The sequence below is a fragment of the Motacilla alba genome, chromosome 3 (genome assembly GCF_015832195.1).
Source record: "Motacilla alba alba isolate MOTALB_02 chromosome 3, Motacilla_alba_V1.0_pri, whole genome shotgun sequence".
NCBI classification, from domain to species: Eukaryota; Metazoa; Chordata; class Aves; order Passeriformes; family Motacillidae; genus Motacilla; species Motacilla alba.
Window position 1 is genome coordinate 96056454 of NC_052018.1, and position 27887 is coordinate 96084340.

Consider the following 27887-nt stretch of genomic DNA (forward strand, 5'->3'; position numbering starts at 1 on the left):
AGAAGTGTCTTGTGTGTTTTTAAAAGTGTAAATGAAATACCCTCAGTGTTCTAATTTTAGTGCAGTAGGTCTGAGTTTCCAGATGAAGGTGACAAGATATTCTCTGGGTTTAGTATCCATAGCAATAGCCAGAGGTGCCTTTGTGAAGTGACAGGTACAGAGATAGCTGTGTTTGAAACTGTTTGTGTTTCACAGAAGAGCTCTTTCATTGTGTTTATCGATGTAGTGCAAAATATCTTGAGTGGTTCATGTAAGCTAAATACCAGCCCCATTAAACATCTGCATTTTCCATTCAGAATGAACAATATAGAGTCTGTACTTTCTGCACCTCTTTAGAGATACAGTTTCATTGGGTCCTTCCCTGTAGCCAAACATCCAGTCAGGAGTGTGTGGCAGGGAGGGAACCCTCGCAGAGCAGTGAGACAAGCTGTAGTCTAGTTTCTTTCACACAATTTCAGCCTTTTTGGGAAGAAAGTGGGCATGGATCTGAAGACATGTCCAGGACTAAATGAAGTTGTGAGAATCTTTACTGGAATTGCCAAGAAGTGGATTTCTAGCTTCACGTTGTGAGGCCTGATGTGGTACTGGCTCCACATGCTGCTCTTATATAGCCCATATCCCACAAGTGTACAAACTCAGCAGGATGCTAAAACATGAGAGTGCTTGAGGATGAATGTCTTTTGCAGTCCATGTTTATTTCATTTTATTAGATGTTGTCTTAACAATATTAATCTCTCTCTTCTGCTTATAATCACCAGTGACCAAATGCTCTTGGGTTAGAACACTTTAATGGCAGTTCAAGCCTAATTTCCAAGTAGATTTCTAGATCAAAAGCCACTATGTTTTTGTTTTATATGGTTGGGGGTTTTTTTCAATCATCCCATATGTTGATTTTACATACCTGGAGATTGTGCTGTACACAGAAAGGCCACTTGGCCCTAGTGACAGGGAAGAAAACCCAAAGTGCTGTGTACATCTATTCAATTATATCAGTTTTCATCAATCCTCACGGCCTAACCAACAGCCAGCTTCCAAAGCTGACACTACCAACCATCAAGATCCCTATATTCACAGAGTAATCTCTATTAAATGCTTTTTTGGTTAACCCTTAATTCACTGCAAGAAAATACCCCAGATGCAGAATGTTTGGATTAAAAAAAGAGATACTTAGAATTTTTTTCTCTTATTCCAAAAGGAGTGACTGCTCCCACGAGTGTGTCAGTGTGAAGGAAGCTGAGCAGCCACCTTGTTCTTAACCTCTGCTTGCTTCCATATTGCTCTTCTGGAATGGGTCATGTGATATGTGTTATGTTTTGAACTGAGTTAGATGAGGCTTTAAAGTGAGAATGCTCAATATATGACAAGTGTCGAGTTCTGTTTTGCTGGAAAATATTTAGTATTTATCTGTTTTTTTTCTTCAAGGTGTTTTCACATAAAAGATCCCCTGTCATGTGCAAGAACTGAAGCTTGTTCTATGAGCCATAAAAATCAATCTTAATATTCTGAATTAATGATACTTAATTCTTCAGTATTGCTGTTTCTCTGTAATCTGCTTTTGGTGTAATTATTTCCCTTTGAGAGAGGAATGATTGTGTATTACTGCTTAAAAGAGTCATATTTGAGAAGTTTGTCCCAAACCATAGGTTAGGTTTTAAAACTTAAAAGTTCCCTTTGTATGCAGATGGGATGTGCTCCCACATGAGAGTTTGTGATTTGCACTTCTATGCTGCTTTGTGCAAATACTACTCAATAGCAGGAACTTAGCTCCAACTGTGTTCTTGCAGGAGTTTGTTTTTCTCGATCTCAGGGAGTATTGCTTGTTTGATTCACATGCTCTTTATTAATCTTCTGTGCTGAGTGGCTGAGAGAAATTGTGATAGGCAGGTATGGTCAGTTTAATAAATGAAGACATTGTTGTATCTATTTGAAATGTCATAAGAGGACCTCTTTGCTGGCTGGGGCTGTGACTGTTCTGTAAGATTGCCAGGGTCCAAGAAAATTCATACTGAGAAATGTTATTTTTGAAGGTTCTTGAAGGGTAGGGTTGATTTTATACTTCTCATATCCACACAGAAAAATAGTTAGAATCACGGCATACTGTTTATATTTCTCAAAGTAGTAAAGAGCAGGTATGTGGATTTACAAAATAAAGGAATAAGAAATTATTCTCAGCTGTTTTTGCTTTCTCATTTAAATAGCTGAACTATTTGATCTTGTTTCCTGTTGCTTTGTGATAATTTAGCTAAAACTTGGAGGAAGGATTCTTTGCTTGTGGTGCTCTTGATATGATGTCCATCATCTATATAGTTGTGACCAGGTCAGAGATCTAAGTCCTTGGAAGACTTTTATGTTGCATTGGGATTTTTTTGTAAAACATAAGTGTATTAATTTTAAGTATTCCTTCCCCCCCCTATATTATTCCTTTCTCCTCCTTTTGGGATTAACATAAAAGCAATTATCAACTACTTAGTACCAGAATCTTGTAATCTAATTTCTGGGAAAAAAATCTCCTAAATAGAGAAATCAAGTGAATTACTGTAAACATGTGATTTTTTTGAAACTCTGAATTAGGCATATTAAAAGTCACTCTTTTCAATGCTTGCTGTGCTAGAAAGAAGGATTTTTACACAGGGAGAGTTCTGCATACTTTAGAAAGCATGCCGAGAATGCCAGTGTTCATAAGTAAAATGCACTTTCAAATATAGTGGCAATTCACCTAAAGTGGATGTTATCAAGTTTATTTACTTGCTCATCCATTATCTATAACCTTTGCTTTCTTGCTATATATCAGTTTTTATGCATTTTGCTGAATAAAAAATTGATTATTTAAGATTCATTAATTTAAAATTTCTTTTTGGATTAGCATTTGGGCACTTGGTGTCACTTCTTGAGCAGGATTTTTGCTCTGTTTTCTGTTCCTGGCTAAATAGGATGGATGTGCTTGTTACAGATGTGTACTGGGAAGTCTCTGCTAGGGATTCCTTAGGTTTCTAAAACTCTTGAAGTGCCCGGGCAGCCTGCTCACCCTCCTGGCCTAGAAGCAGTTGTTGCACAGAGGCACTGGCATTCCTGCAGACAGAAACTCTAACTTTTGAGTTATAATGGTGGTGAAGGGAGTCTGTAAAGTAAAGTGCAAATTCATGTTACTGGAATATTGTATGTGTTATAATGACTCATAGTTAGCAAAAGACTGTGGCTTGCCTCAATTTTGCATAGCTGCTGTTACACTTTTATTTGTTCTCCCTGATATTTTAGACTTTTTAGCAGCTGTCATTAATGATGCGGTTGAACAGTGTGAGAGCTAGTTGGAAACAGGTGGTGCATGCTCCAAATATCTTGAGATACAAATGATGGTCAACAGTGTTATTACTGAAATGTAGATATTTGTGCCAGCTTGTGTTGGTTTTGCTTCAGCAGATCTTCCGTATTCTTTACTGTGCAGAAGTACGTACAAAGCATTAAAAAATGAATCTAGGCATAAAATGTTGCTGAAACATCAATTATTTTGCATTGCTAGGGCTGTACAAAAGCAGCATAGAATTTGCAGGCTTTATTGTAGAAGGTATGGATTAAAGCAGCAGCAGAATGTCACAACTCTCGGCTGAAAGACAGCTTTGTATGGAGCATTTAATTTAGCATGCTGCAATTCCCACCCCGAATTGCCCATGTCCAATGTCCAGTGAATGTGGCATGTGTATAACTGGGAGATACACTTGCATAGCACAGTGATACCTTTCACAAGCAGGCACTTTGGAAAGGCTCAAACTTCAGGCAGGATCTGGTATTTTGTACCTTATTTAATTTGCAATACTCTATCCTGTAGCACATTAGTTTTGGGTCTTAAATCTGTTTGCAAATTGAGTCTTGTAAAGTTGCAGCTAGAAGTGCATAGTTTTGTGTACTGTAATTGAAGACTTTAGAGAAGATGAAAATTGAGGCAATTTATTTGGCCTCCTTAATTGAACCTGTGGCTGAATGACTCTTATTAAACGCATTAAAAACATTATCCTGTATCTCTGTACAATGTTGTTTTGCTAATCTGTTCAGTCAAGTAAATGAGGGTTGTTTCAGAGCTTTCTTTTAAGCAAAGTCCCTAGACCATTAAGCTGGCTAAAATAAATGCAGACATTTGGTTTTCATTAATGCTGTAACCAAAACAAAAACATTTTAATGACTGATCCCAGAGTGTTTTGAAGTTTGTGCAACTTTACTAGGAAGGTATTTAAACTGTAGTATCAGTTGCAAGTTTGCCATAAGCCAGGGTTTCAAAGCTGTTTCAAAGCAAGATGTTGGATTTCCAGAGTGTTACGAAACAGGGAAACTTTGAGAGGGGAGAAGTACTGGAAGGTAGTTACAATAAAATTTGCACTGAAATGAAATTATCTGCTAAAAGGAGACAGTGACAATGTTCATGCTGTACTACAGTTTGCTGCTTTGTTAAAGAGATGTTTCAGTTATTTGGAAAGAAACACAATTTTGAGTTTTATACTTATACTTACAAAGAATTAACTTTGCCCACGAAATAATGTGCATTTTTAGGTGGGCTTTTGGTATCTAAAACTTGCACAAAATGAGATCCTGCTTCTAAGGGAAAGAACTTAATAAATTGCTTACAAGATTTAATTTAAAAAGTACTTTTTGGGAAAATATTTAGGTTGGTCTTGAAAAATTATGCCAGTGAAATTGGACAAACATTTGCATGTGGTCTTGGTCTTGGACAAATAAAAAAATCAATAGCTTTGCATTTGTGGGAGAAGTTGGAGATTGTTAAAGTGCTGTAAGATGAAGATTGCTTATTCTGTATCATGTTGTAGTCATAGTAATGTCTTGGGGCAAACCTGTAGAAATTGCTGAAATGTTCTGGGTGATTGGGGTCAGTCAGGGGACAGGGACTGGATATCAAGAGCTTCATCGTGGCCAGACTGCATTCTTGTGGGCGCTGCTTGGCTTGGGTACCGAAAGTACTGTTTACCAGAATAGTCTTAGTTTTTTGGTGTTTCTGTTGTATTTTTTATCCTCATGGTTGATTTGGGCCTAAGTGGCAATTAGAAAAAGACTTCAGATGACTTCATTTAAAATATTAGAAATGGGAGCTATGTGAGCTAGGGAAAACCAGCACTTCTAGCAAAAAACTCCAGAACTTTGCAGATGGAATTACAGAACAGTTCATCTGAGCATGTTTGAATTTTGATGGGTTCTTTTGCATTGTTATAACCTTAGTGATTTATCTGTAGTTGACAAAAACAAAGTGTTCTTAGAAAAATCCCTCTGTCTTAAGCAAGAAGCAAAGATCTGAGAGTTTCATCCCAGTTTTCCAGTTGATATGTTTATACTCCACTTTATATATTCACCTTCTAGGCATAGTGTTCTTATGTAGAGATCTTGCATATCATGAAGGTTTTATTTGAATGCCTGAATTAAAGATTTTTACAAATGTCAAATAATGAAAAGTTGCTGTCCTTCTGGGATGGGTCAGAAAGGTAGTTTGCCTTTCCTCCCATATTCTGTCTCCAGGATATTTCTTTGGTGGTTTCATTGAAGGGATGTTCTAGCTGAATTGTCCCATCTCCTAAAGCTTGTGGAGAACATTGTGTATTTACACCTTCATGGTTTGCAAAAGGAAATAAAGGAACAGATGCAGATGCATGTTTACTTTGGTTCCTTTAGCTATAGGTTAGAAATATATTCACATTAAAGTTGGTTTTGCTAAGCCATGTAATAGTAATCTGACCACAAGATCATAATAGAGATAAAAATTTTTGCTGAAATTACCTTGCCTCAGCTGAAGATTTTGGTAGTACCAGTTTTGTGTTGTTCTACACCTGAGAAGGAACAATTTGTCATAAATCAGTTTAAGAAAGATAACTTCTTTTTGTGACCATAAAATGCTAGAAGTTCATCTATAATTACACTGTTCTTTGAAACCACTTCAGTTTTCCTTTTTTTCATACCTTCCCCCATTCTAATAGTCATTAGAAGTTCTAAAAAAATATTACTTTTAAGTCTAATTTTAGAACTTAATTTCTTGAGAATATTTAGTTGAGATTTACTACTATTTGGTAGCACCATAGTCTTGGTATCCTGAAAGGAAATACTAACATGGTGCTAGTACTAACATGAAGAGAAACATCTGATCTAGCCTAAAGCATTAAAAGCCGTATTGAAAAGTGGAGAGCTGTTCAGTAGTGTTTAACTGTACCATTTGTTCGCTACATTTTTTGATATTGTGGTAGTTTGAGGAGAGATGAGATGGAGATGGCAGAAGACTGAATAACTGTGAGAAGGCAGAAAGAAGCCAAATCCTTATTTGCTTGTCAGAGTGTTGGGTATGTATCGGAGCAATGATGTTTTTTGCAAGTGGAGGAACAGAATAAGCAGGAGGAGAAGGCACCATTATTAAGCTGGAGAAAAGGCAAGTTGAGGAAGAATGTGGAATCTTACTGTCTCAGAGGGTGTGAAGTTATTTGAGCCAGAGGCATGAAAAGCTTAACATGTTAAGCTGCAGATATTCACCTCTCTTCTAAAAGTCCTTCTGTTGTCATTTATAGAGCAGCTAAAAGTTCCTGACAACCATAAAAATATGCAGTGCACTGAACTTTGCCGTATTCCATGGTTAGCATCATGTGGCAGGGAATTTTAAAGGCTGATTGATTTCAAAGACATTAAGGTGCCAAATTTAGATTTTTATTGAATGTTCCCTTGTCAGGAGCAGACAACTTGCTTTGCTTCTGTTGTATTTCTCTCCACTTTTGGGCTGCATCTGGGAGCAATATTCTTTCTAATGAGACTCCTAAGCATGGAGCTACAGTAAGAGCAGCAACATCTGCCTGTAATAAGGCTCTGGCTCTCTTTCCTGCTTTGTTATTTCCATATGCCAAATGCCTGGTGGCTTCATGCAGCTGAATCTTGCTCAAAGCATGTGAAGTATGGGGAAGAAAATAAAGGTGCTGTGTGCAAACACAGGAGATGCAGGCAACTGAGGGGGAAAACAATGTAAGGTGGGAATATAAATTGCAAGGTCAGGAATGTGCGAGGCTCTTAAGTCTTTGAGACTGTGAGGACAGAGTTTCCTCAGTTCTGATGAACTTCTCTGTGTGGTTATTCTCCATATAACTTTTCGTAAGTACATCACACTCCTTTGCAAGGGAAATAACTGCTCTAAGTTCAGTGTCTTTTGATACGGATGGGCTTTTTTTCCCCCTCTACACCTGGGAAAGTCAGAATGACAGGAGTGTTGTTTTACTAGGGGGAATTAGGATGGAGGGTAGATGGAAATTCTGTGATTGGGAATTGGTTTCTTGATGCTGATGGAGAAGAAAAGCAGGGACTTGGGGAAATATGCTGCAGTACTGATAAGAATGTTTACTTGGTGAGAAGGACCTGAGGAATCAATCAAGAACAATGATGAAGAGGTCTTGGGTGGCAGTTGCATTAAAGGTAAATTTTTACAAATACATTAATTGACTTTTAAATAAGAACATGTCAAATGAGCTATTATTATCTCTAAAGAACTGGAAACAACAAAGTTGAATGTATGGGATTTGAAAGACAATTAAGTAACCGAGCATTCTTTTTACTGAATCTTTTTGTTATTTTCATTGTTCTGCTTGTAATTATTGTTTTATATGATTTGACTCTGTTAAAAAGCAGGCAGAACAATCAAATTATTTAAGATATAGTGCAGACATAAATGCAGCCTGCTGCAGAAGTGCAGACCTAATGGATGTGCTTGGGTGGGATGGAAGCTGGGCACAGCCTGTGGAGGATGAGGTCCTGCAGCAGGGGAGGGTGTGCCACTAAAATGACATCAATGCTTCACATAAACATTGATCCTGTCAGTGGAAGCAAAACAATTTCTGTGTGATTAATGGAATTGTTGACTTGGTGGAGTTTTTTCCTTTGGTTTACTTCGTTGCTTGGGAAAGTAATGAAGGTGGCTGTAGGAATACTTACTTGAAATTTGGAATTAACCCTTTTTCATTTGATGAAAGAAGTACTTTGTCTGGGTGAAGATACTGGCATGGTTTCTCTGTAGAGATGGAAAATATATAAAGTTTTAATGTTACAGAACTGGGACTGAAAGTTGCCAATAAAACTTGCATGTGTGTGCTTTCCTGTTCCCACGTTTACATTACCCACTCAACATCTTTAAAGGGCCAGTGGCTGAAAATACTTACGTTCTACTTGTCCAAGCAGAACTGCGCCTATATAATAATACCTAAATATTAGAGAGATACTGTGTGTTCATGTAAGCCTTGACAGTTTAAGTTACTTAATTGCAAAGTAGTTCTATGACAGGGAAAGCAGCATCCAGCATTAACTACTTCTACAAATTTATTTAATTTGTAGAACGGCAAAAATTGCAGTTCTCTGTTTATAAGAGGCATAGTTTGTTTGTAGATCAGACAATTGGGTTCCATGGTGCAGAATTTGTTTGTAGATCAGACAATTGGGTTCCATGGTGCAGAATTGATGATGTAGAGATATGACCTCTGCCATGTCTGAAACCTACCTTAATGTCATAGGGTCCAAAAATGAAACATTATTCAAACAGTACTAAAAAAACCAAACAAACAAAAAACAAAACAAAACAAAAAAAACCCCATAGTTACGGACTTACAGCTTAAATAACTCCTAGGGAAAGCATTCGCTATAGAGTTGTCCATTTTGTGGTAATCATACTTTTATCTGAAGAATCAGATATTTTGTTGGTTTTGAGGCTTATAAAGTTCTTATTTTGTGGATTGATTCAGCACAATCATTCCTATATTTCAGTCACAGAAATGTAAATACCTACAGTTGTTTACACTGCAGTGTGTAGTATTATGGCTGCTTTCTATGAGAGACATGATTTTATGAGCTGCAGAAAGCAGGAATGCCTTTTCTATTCCATAAACATATATGCTTCTGTATTGCTAATCGTTTCTCCTAACCTGATAAATATTGGAGAGAACTGTGCTGTTTCTGTACTGATTTACATGTGATTTCTCCTCCTAAAGGTGCATGCCTGTCTAAAAACATGCAAATGAAACTAACCTGTCTTTAAAACCCTAAAGAAAAGAGACTTCTGGCTCACTTTTCTCCAGCAAGGAGATTCTCTTAGTTTTATTTCTCTTGTTGAGTGTTTACTTTCAGTGGCCCACTACTGCCACTGATGACATTCAAGATTCCAGAGGCAAAATTTTAACATGATTAACCTGAGACATTAAGCAGAGATTAGAGGTTCTTAAGCATTCTTGGTTCATGGAAAGTAGAGCAAATCAGCAGACTGTGAAATAGCAGTCGGTCTGCCTTGAAGTTTTAAGCTGGGAGTGGGAGTGCTGCAATGACAGATTTCTGCCTCCTCCCTGACTTTTACTTTTTGAGACTTTGCACTGCACTTTTTCAAAGAAAGGTCATGAGTAGGAGCACAGTCCCCTGCAATTCCTAAGTGCTCTGAGTCTTCTCAGAGAGGAGAGTGAATGGGGTGATAAACTGCTTTCCCTCTTTCCATTACCTCATCCTTCAACATCCTTGTTTTTCCAGTATAAACCAGTGTTGCAGACACTATTTTTTTTTCATCCTCTTACAGTGACCTGATGGGCTGATTGCATGTTTTAATGGTTTGGTACAAAAAGCCTAATTCTTGTTTGTGCTGTGCTATAAAATAAAAGTGTGCACTTTGTGTTTCTGCTTAGTTTAGTGCTTACAGGAGGAAGTGCTGTTGGTATTTGTCTTTTCATTTCTCATAGCTGGATGAGTATCTTTGCATTTCAGGAGATACTCGCATCTACTTTCTATCCCATCCAGCTCTGCTGCAGTCCATAAGAGCGGGTCCTGCCTAGGGAAAGGAGCAGTTTTTCAGATGCATTTTAGCTCTGTGAGTTTAGTGGCAACAGCTGCTTCCATCTGGGTCCATGTGCAGGAAGAGATGTTCAGCTGAACAGGCAGCTTGCCTTTTTATTATGGTGTGTATGATGCTCACATATGGTCTCAGTTTGCAAAGCTGCAGAATAGGACACATTTTTTATAAAGCTCATTGAGCAAAATATGACTGTAAGAGTATGTATGTTTATATTTTAAAAACAAACAAACAGCTTCAAAAAATGCCAGATCTCATAGTGGTAATTTGAAGCTATGACCTGTTTGGTCATCTGTCCAAATGAATTTCTGTTATAAAAGGCCCATACATTATTTTTCTTTGAAATACTGTTTTCTGACAAGGTCTCCAGAGAGGGAGCCAGAGCTTTTGGCCTGTATTCCCAGTTCTGACAGTGTACCTAGCCTGTATTTGCAACTGGCTGATGTCATCACAGGCAAAGTTTCAGTTAATTGAGTCTTTGCACCTCAGTCTACCAAATACATTTTTGATGCAAGTACATATTTGGGCATTGGGATATATAGGAGCTATGGATTTAGTTATTAAAAAAAAAAAAAGAAAAACAGGAAACCAAACCAGTAAACTGAGAAGTAGAAATTCTGTTTTAGGATAGACAAGTGAATTTTCACTTTTCCTTCTAAAAAAAATCTGGATATTGTGTAGCACATAAAGTCTTTTTTTTGCTTCAACAGTGGATAGTTGCCCTACTACTTGTGTTAGCTATTGCTTTGCAACATCAGCTAACTTGGAGCCCAGCAGCCAATTCTTTTCTCAAATACTGTGATTAAATACTTGTTTTACTTGTGCTTGCAGACAGAGGGGAAAGAATGGTGTAAGTCCTACTTCTGCACCAGACAGATTAATATACTGACAGTTTAGCTTTTGTGAAGAGGAGCTGTGTCTTGGAAAGCTTCACACTAGTGAGTTCGAACAGGACAAGCTGAGATGTGATGCTGCCTTAGGTCAGCAAGAGGGAAGACAAACTGGATCTTCAGTCCCCTGCAGTGTGCACAGAAGGGTTAAAAAGCATGGCAAAATTAAAGTTTAAAAGCACTCTAATTATGTTAAGGTATTTGGAGCCAACAGCTAAGTTTTGGTGCTTCCAAAGAAGCTTTTGATACAGGTGTAAGTAATGTTAGTTTAAAAAATGAAAAGCAGACCTGTTCAGATATTCTCTCAGTCTGTTCTTATGTTTCCTGTAGAGCTTAGATGTTTTTTTAAATTCATGTTTTATTCAAATGTTGTTAGAACTACTGGCTCCCTTTTTGCAGTACTGTGTGTTTCAGTGATTAGTATAGACATGTCCCACTTTGAAGTGGTCTATATCTAATTACTTTGTTGAAATTTCAAGCAGACCTGCATTTAAAAATTTGCACTGAGATCCCCTCATGAGGCTGATTGGTTCAGACTGTTTACTTTCAATCCAGGTACAACTGCTATTTCACTCTTAAGAAAAATTTGATTTCTTAGAAAAACTATGTAGAAAGTGTGAAGTGGTATGGTATTCTGATAATGAGAAACTTTGTCCTGGTCTTTCTCCTAATTATCCTTTGCAGAGATGTGATTTTCCTAAATGAGTGCAAATACTTTGTACTAGTTTGTTTTCCATGTCAAATAAAGAATAGGTAAACATGAGATCATATTCATTATGTTAATCAGGTATTAAGGGTATTAGAAATCTGCCATCAGTTGCACACCTTTTGATTGTTTCAATTACACATTTGATTACAGATTTGACTACATTTTGGGTTTTGAGTAAGGTACTTTATATTAATATAGTGAGATCAGCGAGATGCTTCAGCCAAGGAATTACATTTCCTTGGAAAGCTAATTCATGTGGCTTTCCTTTTCCAGGACAAACTGCATCATAGAGGCCTTGACTGGAATATTCTTGGGAGTCTTCTGTCCCAGTGATAATCTATGGGGGATGCTGAAATAATATCAGGTCATTTTTGAAGGCAAGTCTGCTCCCTTCCCATCACTCCTGATGTTTCCACTGAGTAAAGCTTTTTATTCTCAGTTCTGAAATCAAGTCATTTGTTCAATTTGCATGAGCAGTTAAAAAGTTGTATGATAACTTTTTTTTTGTGGATGCTGCCTGAAGCTGAGTATCAGCTAGCATACTAGAGATCTTCCTCTCCTACTCCTAGTATCTAAGCTTTATAGTTATTTTCTGAACCATTTTGCATGCATATATTTAGTGCTTTGGTATCTTTGTGAGTTCTCAATCCTTGATTTCAGGTTAAGGCATTTAAAATTTTCTTTGTTTTTAATAGCTTTATAAATATTTAAATAGACAGTTGTTCATAATTGTTCTGTTGGTAATGTCTAAACTCAAATATGGAGTGTAGATGTTGTCTGCTTTCACTGTGTTGTTTCAGACTTGAAAATTTTTGCTTGAAGATAGTATAGATGAAATAATAAATCCATACCAGGTACTTTGTGGAGAAAATGAGGATTGTAATGATAATTCCTATTAAACTTGTTGTCTAAAACTTGCATCTTGGTCTAAAACTACCAAGGTAACATAGTTTTGACAAGAAGTCATCATCCAGAAAATGCAGAAATTAGATTTTAATTGTATCAGACAAACCTAAACAGGGGGTCACTGGTGAAGCAACATGAAAGGGGGAAGAAAAGTCATTGTTAACTTTTTTGACAGAGGCGTCCACAGGGCAAATTTTAGGGAGTTGTACAGATATTGGGCTAGTAGTTATTGGACTCCCTGTGTAATGGCAGGATGAAACTTTGCCTATTGGCAAAACTTGGTTGGCTCAAAAAAATCTACAAAAATAAGTGTCAGAAAGCTTGTGGATATCTCGAGCTACCATTAGTTCCAAGACAGACACCTGTTTTTCATAGTGTAAAATTTTCTGTCTTTTTTCAAGATTGACAGATGAGGAAATTGATGTGACTGTTATTTTCAGATAATGCAAATTATCCACACATCTTATCATTGTAAGTGACTCCTCTGAGACAGTGGTTTTCTTCCATAACCTCTATGATTTACAAGCATTTACTTGTCTGCTGCATCCCTACTGGCGTGGATGTCACCAGCCAGTGCAAATCTGTCCCATCTGTTGGGTGTTTCAGCTGACACTGTGCTGCTTGAACTTACAAAGCATCATCCAGATAGAAGAATATTTGTACCTAGCAGTTTCCAAAGTTAAAGGTAGCTGAAGGCCCAAGACAGGCTGTTACCCACCTGTTCAAATGGCAAATTTGGTACATGTTACTGCTGATGGAGAGAACAAGGTACAAAAATAGGAGTGGGGCCAAGAGCTGCTGTTGGGATTGGATGGAAATCAGTGAGTCCAAGGCAGGACATGCAGCTCTCCAAGCTCATGGTGTAGCAGTACAGGGAAAGCAAGATAAATCCTTTGTTCCATCTTCTTTGGAGTTAACTGTGTAGATAACTGGTAACTTGGCTTATCAAAATTTTATGTGCCCATGCTTCTCTGGTCTGAGAGTTTATTAATAGGTTTGTTTCTCTTGTCTTCTCTTGCTCCCTGACATGAGCTGTATGAGGAGAAGGGAGAATCTGCCCTGACCAAGGAATTTCTAAATGTCATCTTAAGCTTCTGTCAAGAGTGGGCTAAAATTCCTGCCAACACAAACAAGATGCAGAACTGGGATGCAGAATGTTGCATGTGGCAGCCATCTTTGCAGCACATGCATGAAAACAGTGAAATCAGCAGTGCCCAGATAGCAGACAATAGCAGTCTCGTGAGATTTGTTAAAACTGCATGTTATGCAACAGGATTTATGACTTAAAATATCTCAGTGCATTAGGGCTGGTTCTAATGTGCAAAAAAACATGCAAAGGTTTGCATGGTCAAGTGGTCAATAAGTTCTACTTGTTAACCTTTCTCAAGACAGTGAAGTTTTATGTACAGTAGTTGAGACACAACCTCATTCCACATTCCGATTTAACTTTGTTCTGGAAACTAAGAGCAATGTATTTGGATGGATGTCTGTGCTCCCTCTGCCTCGTGATGTGTTGAATTTGTGCTGCTTATAACTTTTCAAGTAAAACAGATGTGACTGGCTAAAGACCCTTAATTTCTCTGCCAACTTGGAATCCATTTTGGATTGCCTGGGATGTAGGAGGGGAAGTCAAATATTGCAAAACATTGTTTTAAGCTGTGACAGTCAATGCCTGATTATCTGAAGTCTCCAATGAGTGTACTAATTGAACCAGCAAAATCCTTCCACAAATACTGGTTTCTCTCAAATTGATAAAAAAGTTAACTCAGACTCTTACCTGTGACAGGCTTCTTGGGGGCTTTTGGCCTCTTTTTTGACTTTAGGGAGGGAAGTAAGTTTTGGGGATTTTATGATTCCCTTAGGTTCCAACCTGATGATGATATGCATTCAGTCTCTGCTCTTCTCTAATGTTACTCTTGCTCCCAGCCAGGTTCACCCCCTTCAAGTCCTTTCATTTTCTTCTCAGAAAGTTTGTCCAAAAGGCCAAAATAACGGATTTTCAGATGTGTAACACTTCTAGATGTAATTCCAGCAATGCCAGGTGTTTGACCAAGCCCATCACATTAAGGACAAGTTGAAATCCTGCTTTGCCATGAGTATTGTCATTTTTATTTGTCTGATCTCTACCTGTTTCTGCTTATTCTTGTGGCTGTGAGCTGTCCTGTAGTGGCCATACCTGTCTGGGTTGTTCTCCTGCTGAGCTCCCATCACTAATTTACGGTGAATGTCTGAGCCTCTGGCTGGCAAGCTGTATTTTTGATATCCACCTTGATGTCTGTTTTGTGGGGAACTTCATTGAACCAGGTGCTCAGAATATGAGGTACTTGTGCACAAATAGTGGCTTGGGCCAAAATCCTTGAAGTACCTAAACATGGCGTAGTGAAAACATGTCTGTAGCTAAACTCCTACAATTCCTTCCTTGACAAGAATCTGTTTGAATCATATTCTCCTTTAGTTCCGTTGATATTTAGGATTTTTTGTGTGTCAAAACAGTTCAATTCAACTTCAAACTCTCATTGTTCAGATTGTTTCTACCTGCCTGAGACCTATTACAGAATCCCAGATTTGTTGGGGTTAGAAGGAACCTCTGGAGATCACCAGTCCAACCCCTTGCCAAGGCAGGGTCACCTGGAGCAGGTGACACCAGAATGTGTCTAGGTGGGGTTTGAATGTCTCCAGAGAGGGAGACTCCATGACCTCCCTAGGCAGCTGTTCCAGTGCTATTGCTTTAAAGAATATTTGAAGAAGGAGCACTTGCTATGACACTTTAAGGCCATGTTCTATTTGATTATGTAATGAAAGATCTAGAGAATTTGCTTATATTGTCAGTAATAATATTGATACATAAGTTTTGACATTTTTTTTTTTTAGTGGTAAATGCACTAAATGCTTTAAAAAGTTATTTCAGAATCATGTAGTGGAAAACTGCCAAAGACTTAACTGTTTCTTCTTTTTTTTTTTTTTTTTTGATAACTTTGCTGTTGGAAACGCAAAACACATAGGTGGCCAAATTGCATTCCAGCACGACCTGCTGGCAGGCAGGAGGATTTCTGCTTCAGTGCTGCAGTTCATTAAAGAGTTGTAAGCAGAAATCCTGGAATAGTTTCCTGTGGGCATGTCACGGGAGATTTCTGATAACCTCAAGGCTGCCTTCCAAATGATCTTATTCTGTGAGTAATCCAGGGAAAACCAGTAGGGTTTCTTTGACTTTTGCCCTCCAAGGTTGCAGTATTTACAGCTCAGAGCAGCTATTAGTAATAATAGCTCTTGAAGTGTAATTTTAAAAGCCCCAGGAAGTGTGTTCCTGTTTTTCTTTCTGGTACACTTACAACTGGCAACTCCTCTTCCTTTAGCGCCTAATTCAGTGGGCTGCTTTTCCTGGAAACCTGTTTGGAATGTTCTAATGAAGTTTCTTCACTTGCCTGCAGTACATCAAATGTAACACATGGGCCTGATTTCCAGCAGAGACTTGAGTCTGTGTGCAGTCAGCTGCTTCTCAAGAGTCACTCTCGTGGCTGGGTATGGAAGGATGAGGGTTGCTTTGTGCAGGCTCTGGGAAGTTCATTATTTTAATTCTGCTGTATTGGGAAGGTGCTGTTGCAGTTGTCAGCTCACTTGTGTTCGAGGTAACTAATCCTGAACCAGAAAGTGACTTCTTTCTTGCTTTTAGTGAGGAGCATAGATGGAAATTTAGATTATATGGACCTAGAATCTCATGGACTGCATTGATGATTGGAAAAAAGGGCAATAAGTATTTTCATCTCTTCTCGAACATCTTCTCTTTTTTTATGTACCTTGAGGTCGGGTTTTTTTTCAGATTCCCTTATTTTCATTATCATTAAAATCTTCTATTTAAGAGTAACACAAAGAGCTGATTAAAATTGCTTTTTTTTTCCTTATGCAGCAGCTTTCAGTGTGTTATTATCCCAAGTAAAACTGGGCTACTTCTTCCTAGGTGCTTTTTTTTTCTCCTGCTCCCTTTTGCTTTTGCTCTCCAGAGTTGACATCATACATTCTGCATTGCAGAAGGCAAGATTCCTGAAAATAGCACACTGTTTGGAAAGGATTGTATTTGTGGCCTGTTGTCTGGATGTTATTTATTATGTACGCCAAACTGATAACTCTCTCTCTAAACATTTCCCATTTTAAGGCTGTTCCTTTCTATGCAAATTCATGTTGACTGCTCTTTAAAAGTGGTTTTCCATCTGAAAATAGGACTCTTACCTTACTAGTCAGCTAGTAATGTATTCATTTGTTGCATATCTATGTAACTTTATTGCTATTATAGTTTCCAGTTCAGCTAGCTGTCTTACCTCTCTGCTTTTAATTCAGTTTTGGGGAAAGCATACATTTTACATCAGATAAAAGGGAAAGGCAGAATAAAGAGTGTTAAAAAGTTTGGTCCAATCCTCAGTAGTGTTCAACCTTTGGTTACTGCACTTGGGAGACTATGAAAAGTTCAGCTTTTTTTCAGCCTAAAATTTTATCGTAATTACTGGTTTTGAAGCCAGCAGCTGTGTTTTGTAATGCATGAAACCCTAACTGTTCAGCTATGAGTTTTAAATGGGGGAGGTAAACAATTGTTTATTTTTTTATGACTTCTAAAGCAACTGTTATACCTATTAAAAAAAAAAAAAGGGGGTTAAGAAAAATAAGTGCCTACAATTAGTGAATATCCACTGTTATTTTCTAAAGTTCTATTTAACGGTTTAAAGTTCCAGCACTGGTTTTTAATATTTTCTAAAGATAGGAGCTTCTATGAAAAGTAACTACTGCTTGTTCAGTGGTCTTTTGAGAATTTAAAGTAGTTGCCTGGCTTGATCTGAAATTGTTGAAATGTAACTGTTTTGTAACTTACTAGTTAAGTTAAAACCATTTAGAAAGGGTTTTCTGAAGTATTTTTTTGAAGTCAGTCTGTAAAAACAAAGGTAATTTTAATGAAGACTTTGAATATTACAGTTTTTCCTTAGTCTCATGAATAAAACTTCAGATTTTTTTTTCTTTTTTTTTTTTTTTTCCCAGCTCTTTCCCTTAGGGTTAAATAGCTTGGAAATAATCTTACCCTAAATTGGAGATTTCAAGGAATGCCTCATGAAGGAGCATTATGGTGACTGGCACTTGAGTGTTTTGTGAGATGCAAGTGCAGTACAGATCACTGCAATTATTAAAAGGTGAAAATGGTTAGTGGGGTCTGTGGAACCTGTGTGCCCACAACAGCTCCTTGGTTATTTGTTCAAACTGTCCCGCACATCTAAACTGCTTGCAATAATAAGTGGTGTTTATGCAGACAGGTATTCTACATAGGGAGATTGCCTGCAGGACAGAGGCAGATTTCATCTTCCCTATCTAGACTGCTGCTTCTAGAAATTATTCATCAAAGTTTCTGATTCCTCTGATTTAGAAGGCTTTGTAATTAGGGAAATTCAGGACAAGAGGAGATAAAAACAGAAGCAGGAGATGAGAAAGGAGCAAAGGTCCATTTAAAGGTAGGAGGAATGGTGCAGTACCAGGAGTATAAGGAGAGATTGCTTTTGGTAGACTGGTGGAACTGTGTGAAGTGGGTTTGGCACTAACAGCCATTCATTTGAAATATTTTTTGTCCTGTTTTTTTAAAAATTATGACTTGGTTATTTTGCTTCCTTAGACTGAAAAGAAGATTGGGACAGCCTCTTCCCAATCTTCTCTTTCTTCCCTCCTGTTTTGATTTGCCCATGTGTTCTGAGTCCAGTATTGAGAAATGGTAGCTCCCCACTGTGCAAAAACCACTTTTATTTTAACTTTCTTTATATTCCTCTGTCAATTACTGCACACTTGTGTGGATTCTTTAGGAATTCTGTAATATGTGGAAATAATGATGTCATTTAGGTTCTTGTCCCCCAAGTTTTCAGCATCCGTAAGGGAGCAAAATCCAACTTTATCAGGTGGAATAGACACACAAAGAAATATTTACTTTGATAACAGAAGAGGCTCAGTGCTCACATAGATTTTCTGAAAGGATGTTTTTTAGTTAGAGTGCATAATTTGACATCTTCAAAATAAAGAATACAATAATATTTAGATACATTTATTCACTGCTTCAAGTAAAATGACACAATCAATGGCTTTAGCAAGTTTTAAATAGTCTTCTGTCTATCCTTAGCAACAGATTTCTGTTAAGTAGGAGGATATAACTCAGTGTGTGCTTACAAAAATAAGAAAAACTGCTTTTGTCTCAGATGACTCTGTAGTACCTTACATGTTTATATCTCCATTAGATTTACTGTAGCATGACTTTCTAGACGATGGGGTTTATTTAATAAATAAACAGTATATGGAGCATTTCTCTTGTAGGTCACTTTGCTGAATGTGTGATACCAGCAAAGACCAAGCTGACTTCCCTGTTTGATACGAAGGACTCAGTTGCTCCTATGGAGACTCCAAAAGATTCATTCAGCATAAAAATGCATTTTTCTTTTTCATGTTGTTTATGCTTGCATTTCGTTAGTACTGTCTTCACATTTTTGATTAAGCTTTTACTGAATCCCTATCTATAATGACAGTTTAACTTTTCAGAAGACAAATTGAAGTGACACATACAGAAAACTAATTTTTCAGTAGTGCTAAACATTTCCAGCTGTAGATGCAGTTTAATCATATCTACACTTTATGAAAAATGTACATCTGCAGTTCTCTAAGGAATGCTTCCTAATACCTTTAATGTTTATCATTGTACATAGGGAAGATATACATTATCCCTCTGTGTTAGAAAGACACTTCAGTTTAAATTTATTAAAGATTACTTTCCCCTATCAGAAGCAAAGTGTCCCCTAAATCCAATTCCCTCCCATGAAAGCGTGAGAATTTCTCCACTGCTTGGGGCCTGTGCAAATCATCTGCACTACAAAAGAGCCCTGGCTTCTTCCATTTTAGGAATCTGGGAAGGGTAAATATTTAGAAGTGCTGGCATAACAATAGCAGAAGTGGAAGGAAATTAAAGTTTAGGATCCAGTTTTGAGACACATTTCGCTTAAGTCTTGGGTGAAAAAAACACAAGCTTTTTGGTAAATTGGTGAAACATTACAATTTTCAGCTTTGGAGTACGGAATCAGCAGGAACCATTCTATGTAGGATAAAACATCCAGTTTTGAAAATGTGTCCTTTTTGTTCCTTTTTGTTCTTGTTTAGGTTTTTTGTTGGGTGTTTTGGTTTTTTTGGCTTTTGGGGGGGGGGGGGGGATGGTGGTGGTGGTGGTGTTCAGACCAGAGTGTGTTGTTGTTCGGTCCCTTTCTGACAGGCTGCAGGAGCTAATATTTCACTGAGCAAATACTAGCACCGTTAAGGGAACGAGGCTCTTTATGGAAGACAACTGCTGGTATGAGAACTTCTTGAATATGAAGCTCAGGGGCTGTAGGTTGAATGACTATATGAAGTAAACTGAAATTAAGACCATGGCATAGAAATTGATTTCATTATAGGAACTCTTGTTTAGGTTGCAAAGTAATTTGCTCTATAAAAGATTTTTTATAGAATCTCATAGAGAGTTTTCAGCATTTGTTGTTTTCAACAGCTGTTCAATATTGAGCGGAAAAACTCATCTGTTCTCTGCATAGCAAGAAAAATGTATTCTTTATCTTGATAAATTCAATTGAGCTTGAGTAACTCTTTGGATATTAAAACCAGTTTTCCTGGTGTGTTTCATTTATCTTTGGGGGAGTTTTGGCACCATGTTCAAATACCTAAACTTGTCCAAAGACTGAAGTTTGTTTCTGCCAGAATTTTCTGTGTGACTTATGAGCCTATATAAAGACCATTATAGTAACTTAAGCTGATACTTGGCTTGTGTTTATGCAAGACAACTCCAAATAATCCCTTAACTTAATTCTCAGTAATGCTGTGTTTTTCAGAAAGAGACTATATAGAGTTGGCTGGATAAAGAGACCTGTACTTTTGGAAAGAAGTGTTTTGAAATTAGATTTTTATTTTTCATCCAATTTAAAAGCTAAAACAAAACAAAAAAAAAATCTGCATTTCATTGTAGAAGCAAATAGAGTTTAATCTCCACAGATAGGAGACTGCTTGGGTAGCTTTATGTGATGCCTCAGGGCTCTTAGCTCTCACTTGGCTTGCTTCAGGTTGTATGGGTCTTCAGAAAAGGCAGGTTTCCAGTCAGTTCTACTGGAAAGGTGTCAAGCTTTACCATTACTGTTGTATTTTAATAATATTTTTTTAATGTCCCTTCCTATAATTTTGATTTTTACAGTTTCCAGATGGCGGATAATTCAGCACAGCCGCTGGCAGAGTTTGTTGAATTTCAGATCACCTAATGTCTGAAGGCTAGCAGAAGCTGCTCTGCAAGAGGAGCTAGACTCCTGAAATACAATATAAAGTAATATTTGGAGATAGTTTAGACCACTCCAAGACTTCAGTGCCTCAGTTTCCTTGCAAAATTTCTCAGCATTTTGGTTACCTACTTAAATTAATACTGTTACCTCTAAGTTTCTTTAGCAGGATGAGAAACAGTTCAGTATTTAGATGCCTGTCCTTTCTTGGCTTATTCTTCTGCAAATTCTGAATACTGAGAGTATTCTGCAAATGGTGAATTAGAACAAGTCAAAGAAATTCTTATTTCTGTGAGGTCATTTGCCCAACCTAGACACTGGAGAATGTGGTAATTTTTTCAATTTAGTCACCCAGTGCCAAGAGGAAGTGGAATAATACAGTCTTGGTCTCTACCACAAACAAACAGAGACTAGCACAGCACAGAGCATGTTTGCTTTCCTTGTTCAGAATCAGATATGTCGTATACAAAAGGTGGTATTGAATCTTAGAGTTGATTAATCAAGCTCTTTTCCCGGCCTTTTGCATCTTTATCTGTTAGGGATATGTATAGTTGTTGCATGAGATATATTAGTTATTAAAACAAAACCCCTTACAATAGTAAGCAGAAAAAAGGAATTACAAAGAGAACTGAATTTACAGTAAACTGAATTTAGACCAAGAAACCTGCACTCTATGGTAGGTTAGTCTCTTAATTGCAAATTAGTATCAGTCTTCTTCAGATTCAAGGTCTCTGGCAACTGTGGAATTTTGGTAATATTTCTATGGAACTCATGACCAGGGTCAGTGGGATTCTGTGATCTTTGCACAATAGTGTTCCACTGGTAAAATAAATCACAACAGAGCACATTTTAAATCTATTTAAGGCTTGTGAGACTATAAGAACTCTGTTAGGTTTCTGTTCAATGCTAATGAACAGTTGTGAGCTCAGTTGTAACAGGTGACCCTCATTTGGTGTAAGATTTACCAGGATAATTTCATGGGATATTCCATCTCTTCCCCAGTAATTCAGTTATAACCCCATTTTACCTATCAATACCTTATGAACCAGCAGAATTCAAGGTGTTTGTTTTACACTGTGTAAAAACAGACATTTCAAAATGGATTTGGCTAGGTTGGAATGGCATTACTTCTGGGAGTTCTTGAAGTAACCTCTCACAAAGTAGATCAGAAGTTGGGAGGGACAGCAGGGATGAAGGCTCTCCTTGCTTGTGGGAGGAGTGGAGAGTTGGTGTAAGCAAATATGACATCCAGTCCCTCTGTAGTCCTACCAGCCAGGCAAACTGGTGTGCTGGGGAGCAGAGCTGTGCCCAGTGCTGCTCCTGCCAGTGCCCCAGTGTGCCAGCACCACACCAGTGTCTGCACATGCCCTGCAAAGCTGGGATATAATTGCTGGGCAGCTGTGTGATAACCCTGAGAAAGGAAAGAGTTGGATTTAATGCTGAAATCCAGCTGAAGGATTTCAAGCTGAGGTTTCTCACCAGTAGTGAACTCTTTGCTTCTCAGCTGTTTACTGGATTGGGATGAAGGGCATCCTTTGTACTCCTAGGAATGCAAAATTTACAGGACCAGAGCAACAGAGAGCACCAATAAGAGAAACAGAACTTTATAATCCGGTGGTGAGGTCACTTCCTTGGAAGGGGGAAGCACAGGCAGGACTTTGACGACTCTGTATGTACTTTACATGAAACAGGGCACAGAGTTTATGAACTGTCTTGGAAGATTAAGCAGAACTTAGTGTAACCTATAAAGTGGTGAATTGAACAATTTCTGTCTAAGGGGCTTCATCAATAATTCAGCGAAACTTCAAAATGCTGGTAATAAACATAGAATGAAAGTAAGATTTTTGTACATGTGGTTTCTTTTTTTTTCAGATTCTTGATATTACAAAATTGATTCATTTCATAATAGAATTTTATGTGGTGAAAGCTTTTTTTAATCCTATTTTAAGCTTCTGTATAATCTTATTTTAAATGTGCTAATCAAGCTATGGTTTGTGTACTTGCCAGAAAAATTATTCTTGATTTGTGTTATAGTTCAAAGAGAAATGAGCATATTTAAAATCAATAGAAATTCTGCAACCACATCTGTGGATATAAAATGTTGATGTAATAGTGGTGCATGCCTCTTCTGTTTCTCAGTTTATAACTTCAAAGTGAAGAAACGAAAATGTATTGTACTACAGTGCATAACTAGATTAGGGTATTAAAGCAGGTTCTTTATTATGTTTACCTCTAATTTAGTTGGTTTCAAAAACTGAGTTGTTATTAGCTAAATTTACAGTGGCAGTTTTAGGTTTCTAGGAAGCTCCAGTGACCTCTATAAAGAAGTAATTCAGTGAACCTGTCGCTAATATTCTGTAGCTAATAGTAATGGATTTAACCCAGAAATTATGAACTGCGCCACCCTTCCCTGGGGGAAATATTTCTTTCCATCTTTAAATATAAGAAGGAGTGAGCATAGGAAATTTAACAGAACTTGTTCTTTTATTTTTGTAATCATGAGGCTTTTGTGAAGATCTGTGCAGAATCAGTAATATACAGCAGAGTTTTCCTTGAATTACCTCCTTCTGAAGGTTTCACTGCTGCCATTTTAATGGAATATAGTTTTATCTGCTGTCACTCATATATTTACCTGAAAACTAGCTCCTGATGGCTGTGGAGTCTTTGGGGTGTGTTCCATGCACATGAAGCATGACTGCTCTCAGTCATGCTCTGACTGATAATCTGAAGAGCATCTATGCTCCTGGTCAGTGTTTACAGTGGCCATACAAGGAGCTCAGTACTGAGCACTTGTGAGGCAAGTCATAGCAGATAATGATATTGTTGAACTGTTGACTTTTTTTTTTTTTTTCTGAAAGAAAAAGTGCAGTCATTTAACAAGGAACCTGGGAAAATGCCCGTCAGTGCCTTTACCAATTGTACCCCACTATGTTTTAGTCTTGAATTAGAATGCTAATCAGTGACTTGTTTTCCATCTTGTCCTAATGAAAGAAAGTCCTGTATGTAGGGAACTGGAATTTCAGTCTTTAAGTGTTTTGAACACAGCCCTTTGATTCTGCTTTGTTATTTTGTGAGAATTCAAAACTAGTTCAGCAATAACTTTTTGTACAGAAAAATCAGAGGCAGAGATTGTGCATCATGCTTATCCCTATGATTTGCATTTCTGCCTTTTAGTTATACGTACTGCATGCTTTTTCTTAAGCATTTTTTAAAAGTTTCTCTTTAGTCCTGTAAAGCCTGTTGCTTTTGCAGTTTGTACGCTAATATACACATTATATGCATGGGTTCTCCTAAGTGAACCTAAATCATCAGTGCCTCCTAAAGAAGGGTGTTGCCCCCATCTGGTTATCCTTGCCTGCTGTAGCCACCATCCTTATGCCAGCAAACAAACTTGTGCAAGTATGTGGGGAGTTGAATTTAGAAAATCTATTGGGATTGAAACTAATCTCTGAAGAGGAAGTGTGTGGGTGAACATGACGAGCACATGTTTGTGTGATAGGTACTTCCCTCTTAAATTTGCCACCTAGCTCTGAAGTTCTTTGTCCTCTGACCCGGGGCCAAGCATTGCAGGTTCCTTTCTCTCCCTTCTTCCCAGCCCCCTTCCCCTTGATATGTATGAGCAGTTTGCTCTCACCCCTGGTTTATAATGTGCCAGTAACCAAGGAGCTCAAGGTCACTTACTGTGCACAAAGTGTTGGTCCTGTCTGGCACCTCACACTCAGCTGTACTGGAAAGGTGGAAGGAACACTGGCTGGTATTACAGTCTCTTCTAATGCCTATCAATAACTCGGTGTGCCTTTGAGTACTGTGACCAGATCCATGTGATAGGTTTTTTTGCCCACTGTGAGGAAAAACGTGGATGTGTCATACGAGTATGAAGAACAAGTCATGCAAAATTCATTGGGATGGTTCCCTCAAGGTTAGGTTATTTTTGGCTTTGTTTCTAAAGCAAACTCTTTGAGAAAGATTTTTTTTTTTTTTTTTCTGGTAGATTTGTACTTAACTTGTTTTGGAAAGGGCATATGCAAAGATTAATATCTTCTGACAAATGGAGCAACCTTACTGAGGCTGGTCTATTTTTTTTTTTAATAGCTGGGCTGTGAGTTCTTGCTGGGAAGGTCAGTGTATTTTGTGTGCACTGCTCTTTAAAATGATATCTGCTGGTGATTGTTAAATCTGTAGACTAAACAATGCTGTTCTATGAAGTAAGATTTAAAATTATAAAAAGAATATTCAGGTTTTAATATCTGAACACTTGCTATAAAGGTTCAATGGCTTGGTAGTAAACTGATTTCTCAGGTTCATTAAAACTGCCAGTGCCCATGCCCTGGAGCAAGTACATGGTGCAATTGAGGGAGCTGAAAGGGAGGGAATTGCAAAGGGACCAAACTTCCCTTGGAGCTGTGGAATGGCTGTGCAGCTGCTGCTGCCTGGGGCTGCCAGCAGTCTTCTACAGCTGCTGCTTCCTTGTCTCCCTGTCTGATATGGAGGTGCTTTGCTGGTGTTAACTTTGTGCAGCTGTGGTACTGCTGGCATATACCCAGGCATTCCTCCTTGCCAGGATATAAAAAAACAACAACTGTACAGTTGTAGTCTCTAATGACCAACACTGACTAGTGTTGTCTAAATTCTCATAGCCTGGCTTCCTTTGCAGACTGCTATCAGTCTTGCTGCTTCAGAGTCCTGATCTTCAATTCCTGGGTGTGGAAAGATACCGTACTCCTAAATACATTTCAGCGGCTGATCCTCTTTAGATTCCTTAATTCTTGTGTGAAGAGAGTTAACCTGATAATAGAGTTCATATAACCAGTAGAGAACCAAATCCTATTCCAATGAAGCTCCTAGAAACAGCATGTGTAGCCTGTATAGTAATTTGATAAAATGGTAAAATCAGTATTGTCCAACTGAATTTCTGCATACATCACAGAATGTATAAAGTAATCTAGTAAAAGTCTTCTCTTGAATTCCATCTTTAAGTAGGTATCCAGCTGTATTTGTTGAATGTAAATCTCAAGAGTTACCCTTAAGCTTGAAAAGCACTCAAGTGCCTCACCTTAGATATTTTTGTCAATACTGGGTCATCTTCTGCATAAAAATCCGGTCTGTTAAATGGACATCATGCAGAGAAGCAATTTATCTGGGTTTGTGTTACAACTGTAATGCAATTTTTCTGTACCTTGTGCTTTTCTGAACGATTTTTTGAGTCAAGCATTGATCAGGAAGGTTTGCAATTGCAGTTTTGTACTGACAACACAAGTTTTGTACTGTACAAGTCCAAACTGCGTGGCTCCAGAGAAGCTGCGCAGAGTAGAAAATGCCAGATCAGTTTTTTGATAAGACACCCCTCACAATCCTTGGGCATAATACAAAAGGAATAGAGATAGCATAGAAAAATCCATAGGGGAATGTTACGTAGGTGTTTCGTAGTTTAGACTTAAGGTTTTTCCCATAGAGTAGCAGGTGAAATGGAAGCGTATCAAATTTGGTGAAGAGTTTTGGAAATTATGTGATTGATTTGCAATAACTGTATTTTAGTCTAAGTAGCGTGAAATCGGAGGCTTCTGCAGAAATCTGACATCCCCTTCTAAAGCCATGGAGGCTGAGGCTCTGAACAGTCTGGTTCTTGATTTATCTGAATGTATGAGGAATTCCCAGGCTCATGTCTGTTTGCTAAGAGACAGCCAGAAAAGATTGACTTCACATTGCAGGGGCTGTGTTTGGGTAAGCCTGTGGCAGGCAAAAGCAGCCTGGTGAGCAAACATTGAGGTTGTGCTCAAATACCATTTTCTCCTGCCTTGTCTGTCAGACCTTCATTAGTGCGTCAGTAGAGCTCACTTCAAATAAAAGGTCCTCTCTGGGCTTTAGCAATGCTTGTTAACTCCAAACACTTAGATCTCTCTCTTTTTTTTTCCCGGGGAAAAAAAATATTAGCTCCAGTGGCTTATTCCACTTTCCTAATGAAGAAAGGTGAAGGTGTGATGTTGGTTGAGCACAAAAGCAGGGGGAACTCTTTCATGAATTGTTTGATGGTTTAGGGAGGTAATTTTGAAAATCTTAAAAAAAGAACAAAAAAGCTGGGTAGGGATTTCCTCTTCTGTTAGTTTTACTAAGCCAAGGGACATAGGCTAAGCTGAAGGTTGAATGTGCAATAGGTACAATATATGTTTTAGAAATGTTTCAGAATTGCCATTGTTACCCAGTTTACTCTTAAATGAATAGCAAGAACCTTCTACTTAGCTCTGCTAAGTGAATGAACAGCAAAATGAATAGCTTTCTGATATCTGCAGCATAAAAGTTTATTTTGCATACAGCTGTTAATATTGCATAAGCATTATATGGCAATACTTATGCAGTTTGTGTTAAATACAGATGTTACATTTTTCGCTTCCCTAAATTAATTTCAAAGCACTTGTCCCTATCTTAAAAATAATTGATATCTTTTGAAAGAATCCCATACATTGCAAGACTTTGCTGTTTCCTGAACTAAGAATATGAATCTGAAAAAAGTGTCATTTCCTTTGCTTCCCTAACTGAAATGGAAATAGTGGTACTTGTGGTTTCTGGACTGTTGCTATATGAATTTCTCCAAATGATGGGAGAAATACAGTTCTTTGTTACTTCTTTGATTACAGACGAGTTAATGTGGTGGTTGTTAAAACAGTATTAGTAAAATACATTTCTCCTGTCATGGAAAAAAAATTACACTGCAATAATTGCTTTCATTGCCATCAGGCTAGTGGTTGTAATTTAAGTGCTGGTGTTGTACAAGTGATAGAATTACTGCTTTATATGTCACTTGTTTATTTTATGCTCAGATAAAGCATTCTGTTAGTTTTTCCCCATGGTCAGTCTGGACTATTTTACAAGTGACATTATACATGTGTGCACTTAAGTTACATTTAAGTTAAGTTACTTCATAGTGGAAAAAGTACACCTGTGAGAAAGGAATGTGAATGAGAAAATATAACTGTGTAAACATGTTTATGCAGCTGCATTTTAATGTAACTTATTATTGGAGCACTCTGTTTAGAGAATTAATAGCTTGTCTTCAGCTGTAAAAGTTTCAAAGTTCCTTCAAAATATTGTAAGCTGTAGATAAATCAGAAGTATAGATACTCAGTTCTGCTTCTGGATTTATTTGGTTTTTTAACAAGTTTTCTTCATATTAGTATCTGAAAACTATTTGAGATGCTAATAAAACTGTCTTATAAACTTTCCATATT

At 37.7% G+C, this 27887-nt stretch overlaps 1 protein-coding gene across 4 annotated transcripts in view; it reads left to right on the plus strand.

Moving 5' to 3' along the window:
• Window positions 1-27887, plus strand: part of DISP1 (dispatched RND transporter family member 1) — an 83506-nt gene that overhangs the window by 13302 nt on the left and 42317 nt on the right. The window contains exon 2 of one of the 4 annotated variants that reach the window (XM_038130895.1): window positions 11714-11817. The exons of the other annotated variants lie outside the window; for them this stretch is intronic. The gene's annotated coding sequence lies outside the window, so the exon portion shown is untranslated. The remainder of the gene's footprint in view (window positions 1-11713; window positions 11818-27887) is intronic. 4 annotated transcript variants of the gene reach the window in all.